We start from the raw sequence: 6,000 nt of genomic DNA, 5'->3' as shown, positions 1-6,000 counted from the left end.
AAGAGAAGAAGTGCCCAAGATGTCTATTCTCTTTATTGATGATGGCGAGGATGACTCATTTAATTCTATCGTATTCGCCAAAAGAATCAAGCTCGACGAAGATGAGAATGGCCAACTCTTGGATATCCTACTGCCACGTGATATCTACGTTCGGGTGCCATTTGTGACCAGTTTGACAAGGACCAATTTTAGCAAACATGTGAGGGTTGATACGTCTCCATCGTATCTACTTTTCCAAACACTTTTGCCCTTGTTTTGGACTCTAACTTGCATGATTTGAATGGAACTAACCCGGACTGGCGCTGTTTTTAGCAGAATTGCCATGGTGTTATTTTTTTTGCAGAAATAAAAGTTCTCGGAATGACATGAAACTTCACGGAGAATATTTTTGGAATTAATAAAAAATACTGGCGAAAGAATCAAGACCAGGGGCCCACACCTTGTCCACGAGGGTGGGGGCGCGCCTACCCCCTGGGCGCGCCCCTGCCTCGTGGGCCCCCTGGAGCTCCACCGACCTCAACTCCAACTCTATATATTCACGTTCAGGGAGAGAAAAAATCAGAGAGAAGGATTCATCGCGTTTTACGATACGGAGCCGCAGCCAAGCCCTAATCTCTCTCGGGAGGGCTGATCTGGAGTCCGTTTGGGGCTCCGGAGAGGGGAATCCGTCGCCATCGTAATCATCAACCATCTTCCATCACCAATTTCATGACGCTCACCGCCGTGCGTGAGTAATTCCATCATAGGCTTGCTGGACGGTGATGGGTTGGATGAGATTTATCATGTAATCGAGTTAGTTTTGTTAGGGTTTGATCCCTAGTATCCACTATGTTCTGAGATTGATGTTGCTATGACTTTGCTATGCTTAATGCTTGTCACTAGGGCCCGAGTGCCATGATTTCAGATCTGAACCTATTATGTTTTCATGAATATATGTGAGTTCTTGATCCTATCTTGCAAGTCAATAGTCAGCAACTATGTGTTATGATCCGGTAACCCCGAAGTGACAATAATCGGGACCACTCCCGGTGATGACCGTAGTTTGAGGAGTTCATGTATTCACTAAGTGTTAATGCTTTGGTCCGGTACTCTATTAAAAGTAGGCCTTAATATCCCTTAGTTTCCAATAGGACCCCGCTGCCACGGGAGAGTAGGACAAAAGATGTCATGCAAGTTCTTTTCCATAAGCACGTATGGCTATATTCGGAATACATGCCTACATTACATTGATGAATTGGAGCTAGTTTTGTGTCACCCTATGTTATAACTGTTGCATGAGGAATCGCATCCGACATAATTCTCCATCACCGATCCAATGCCTACGAGTTTTTCACATATTGATCTTTGCTTAGTTACTTTTCCGTTGCCACTATTACAATTACTATAAAACTGCTACTGTTACTTTTGCCACCGTTACTTCTATACTACTTTGCTACTAAATACTTTCCTGCAGATATTAAGTTATCCAGGTGTGGTTGAATTGACAACTCAACTGCTAATACTTGAGAATATTCTTTGGCTCGCCTTGTGTCGAATCAATAAATTTGGGTTGAATACTCTACCCTCGAAAACTGTTGCGATCACCTATACTTGTGGGTTATCAAGGGTATGTTCTTTAAAGTCATTTACCTTTTTCCCTTTTTTTGACCATCACATGTGGCAGCCTGATGTCGTTGCTCTTTTGGTTTTTTTAGAAATTGCATAAGAAGGTAGCTTTGAATTGTGGCATAATCGGTGATGAAGCAGGCCTTACTGGACTACGCCTTGGAGTATGGGCTCTGTGTACAAGGCAGTCACGGACAACCACATTGTCTTCAGCAAGGAGGGGTGGAAGGAGTTACTCACGGGGAAGAATCTCCAGGTTCAAGAGGCTGTGCTACTCACTATTTGAAACACCAGGAGCAACAACTTCGGAATTATAATCGTCATTGACGTCATATAAATGTAAGCTCTGTCCATGTGATCGAGGTCTATAATGCAAGTGTGTGTGTGGCTGGGCCGTTGTGTGATACTTGTTTGTGAAACTGCATTGTTTGTTTGTGTTGATGATGAACTAACTAGCTAGCTTCCTTGAACATGTGTAGAGTCGTTTCTAGATGACAAACAAAGTTGTGAGATTGTTGGTCGTTTTAGATATGTTTGGCCATGTGCTAAACTGATTGTCGTTCAACTTTATCTTTGATATGTCCCGCTGTCATGCAAGTACGCTGCCACGATGCCGCAATTTTTTTGCTAGAAGATAAATTGGTGGGGTGCCTAATATCACAATGCTACAAGATCAGGAAATATGTTGGTGGTGTTCTGACATTTGTCACGCCATCAGTATCTATGTTACGAGTGGCGTATGAATCCACACGGCACTAGCATATTTTATCAGTGGCGCCATATTGATGGCGTGGGGGCTAGACACCACCAACCTGGTTTTTGGCACGTCATCACTAGCATTTTGTGCACTAGTGAACCGTTCAATAAAAATCCTCCAAAGTAAATTTTCTTATTCCTTATCTCTCACACAAGCTTTAATAATGTTGAGCTCTACATAATTTGTGCTCTTGCACATAGTGTTCAACATTACTCACGGTGCATGAGTTCTTATTAAGTTTGCATGATTTGGCGCCGGATGATCGCTTTATCATTGATAACCTCAACTTCAAGATCCCAAGCCAAACCACGAAGAAGATGGAAAGAAAGAGCAACTACAACTGAGGACATGGCATTGTGCTAATCATGGATGAATGTGTATCTCAACGTGTTGTTGGGCACGGATCAGAGAAAATAGATGCTTGGAGATGAAATGAGGAGCACTATCGCCGCATGATGAAGGGTGGGGCAAACCAAACAAATATTTCACTCTTCAACCATTGGGCCGCGAGTCAAGTAAAATGCATCTGGTGGATATGTTGTGTTGAGAAAGTAGACAAAATGCTACTAAATCGTGTGTGACTCAATGAGCATGTTGTTAAACATCATATGGTCACGGTACATTGTATGCGTTACATATCTTGTATATTTCTACCTCTTGAGCACTGCATTGGTTTTCCCTTGAAGAGGAAAGGGTGATGCAGCAAAGTAGCGTAAGTATTTCCCTCAGTTTTTGAGAACCAAGGTATCAATCCAGTAGGAGGCTACGCGCGAGTCCCTCGTACCTGCACAATACAAATAAATCCTCGCAACCAACGCGATAATGGGTTGTTAATCCCTCCACGGTCACTTACGAGAGTGAGATCTGATAGATATGATAGGATACTATTTTCGGTATTTTTGTGATAAAGATGCAAAGTAAAATAAAAGCAAAGGAAATAACTAAGTATTGGAAGATTAATATGATGAAGATAGACCCGGGGGCCATAGGTTTCACAAGTGGATTCTCTCAAGAGCATAAGTATTTTACGGTGGGTGAACGAATTACTGTTGAGCAATTGACAGAATTGAGCATAGTTATGAGAATATCTAGGTATGATCATGTATATAGGCATCACGTCCGAGACAAGTAGACCGACTCCTGCCTGCATCTACTACTATTACTCCACTCATCGACCGCTATCCAGCATGCAGCTAGAGTATTAAGTTCATGAAAACAGAGTAACGCCTTAAGCAAGATGACATGATGTAGAGGGATAAATTCATGCAATATGATAAAAACCCCATCTTGTTATCCTCGATGGCAACAATACAATACGTGCCTTGCTGCCCCTACTGTCACTGGGAAAGGACACCGCAAGATTGAACCCAAAGCTAAGCACTTCTCCCATTGCAAGAAAGATCAATCTAGTAGGCCAAACCAAACTGATAATTCGAAGAGACTTGCAAAGATAACCAATCATACATAAAAGAAGTCAGAGAAGATTCAAATATTGTTCATAGATAATCTTGATCATAAACCCACAATTCATCGGTCTCAACAAACACACCGCAAAAAGAAGATTACATCAAATATATCTCCACGAGAGAGGGGGTGAACATTGTATTGAGATCCAAAAAGAGAGAAGAAGCCATCTAGCTACTAACTATGGACCCGAAGGTCTGAAGTAAACTACTCACACTTCATCGGAGAGGCTATGGTGTTGATGTAGAAGCCCTCCGTGATGGATGCCCCCTCCGGCGGAGCTCCGGAACAGGCCCCAAGATGGGATCTCGTGGGTACAGAAGGTTGCGACGGTGGAATTAGGTTTTTGGCTCCGTATCTGATCGTTTGGGGGTACGTAGGTATATATAGGAGGAAGGAGTACGTCGGTGGAGCAACAGGGGGCCCACGAGGGTGGAGGGCGCGCCCCTACCTCGTGGCCTCCTCTTTTGTTTCTTGACGTAGGGTCCAAGTCTCGTGGATCATAATCTTCCTAAAAATCACGTTCCCGAAGGTTTCATTCCGTTTGGACTCCGTTTGATATTCCTTTTCTGCAAAACTCTGAAATAGGCAAAAAAAAACAGCAATTCTGGGCTGGGCCTCCGGTTAATAGGTTAGTCCCAAAAATAATATAAAAGTGAATAATAAAGCCTAATAATGTCCAAAACAGTAGATAATATAGCATGGAGCAATCAAAAATTATAGATACGTTGGAGACGTATCATATATCAAGTCAGGTAGTTAGGGATAGAGCTGGTTTGTTGTTTAACTTCTCTATCTCTTCTCCCTATCCCGCATGTATCTCCTGAGGTCGTTCCAACGATCTCTCCCTGTAACGCCACGAGACATCTCTCGTCAGAATCAATATATACCTACGGCTCTCCCTGTTTGGAGAGTAGGAACGCATCCATATTTCACATGGTATCAGAGCTATCTTCGTCCATCTTGTCTAGCCATCCCCTTCCTCAAACTCGACTATGTCGACCTCCTCATCCGTCGTTTCCTCCGGTCTCAACAACAATATCGTGGAACCACTTACCCGATCCAACTACATACTCTGGCGCGCTGAAGCCCGCTCCCAAATCATGGGGGCCGGTCTCTTTGGGTACATTGATAAAACCATAGCCGAACCACCAAGAACCCTAACCAGCAAAACCTCCGAGGGCAAAGATCAGGTTGTTCCAAATCCTGCTTATGCGCATTGTTTGATCCAAGATCAATAGATCATCGCCTACCTGCTCCGCAACCTTTCCAAGGAAGTGTTAGTTCAGGTGGCATCCTTAGAAACCTCTGCCGCCATATGGTCAGCTCTTGCCAACATGTTCTCTGCCAATCCAGATCAAAAGCCAACCATGTCCGCATATCTCTCACCACTTCCCAGAAAGGAACTCTATCTGCTGCTGTGTACTTCGGGCATATGCGGTCTCGCTGGTGAGCTAGCTGCAGCAGGAAAGCCCATCACAGAGAATGAACTCGTCTCCCACATTATATCTGGTCTTGACATGGACTATCAGCCAATCATCTCTGCACTTGATGTGCGTCCTGACGATGTCACCGTCGATGAGCTCTTTGGCATGGTGGCTACCTTCGATCAGAGGGTAGAGATGTTCCAGGTCACGGGTGTTGGTGCCTTCAAATCATCAGCCAATGCTGCATCACGCGGCCGTGGAGGTGGCTCGACCAAGGGCTATCACGGCGGCGGCGACGGTGGTCCACTACCCCAACAACGGCGGCGGCGGAGGCTACTATGGTGACCATGGCAACCACTATGGTGGTGGCGGTGGCGGCCACTACTCCAACAACAATCATCAGGGAGGAGGCCAACCCTTCTACACCAACAATAGGGATGGCCAAAACCACTACAACAACAAGAATTTTCATGGGTATGATGAGTATGAAGGCAAGTGTCAGATTTATAAGAAAACTAATCACATAGCTAAAGAATGCAAGTGGCGGTATGCCGAAGACAACTCACAAAAGAAGAAGGTTGCTGCGGCAGCCAACACATCCTATGGTGTAGACACCAATTGGTATGTGGACTCCGGAGCAACTGATCACATCACCCACGAGATCGAGAAGGTCACAATGCATGAGAGATACCATGGGCAAGATCAAGTTCATAATGCTGATGGGACAGGTATGGAGATAAGCAATAT

At 44.4% G+C, this 6,000-nt stretch overlaps 1 pseudogene; it reads left to right on the top strand.

Moving 5' to 3' along the window:
* Positions 1-5,298: 5,298 nt before the first annotated feature.
* Positions 5,299-5,437, top strand: LOC123056346 (uncharacterized; annotated as a pseudogene).
* The last annotated feature ends 563 nt before the right edge of the window (positions 5,438-6,000 follow it).

Source organism: Triticum aestivum, chromosome 2D, assembly GCF_018294505.1.
Source record: "Triticum aestivum cultivar Chinese Spring chromosome 2D, IWGSC CS RefSeq v2.1, whole genome shotgun sequence".
NCBI classification, from domain to species: domain Eukaryota; kingdom Viridiplantae; phylum Streptophyta; class Magnoliopsida; order Poales; family Poaceae; genus Triticum; species Triticum aestivum.
This window is presented reverse-complemented; position numbering and strand designations above follow the sequence as displayed.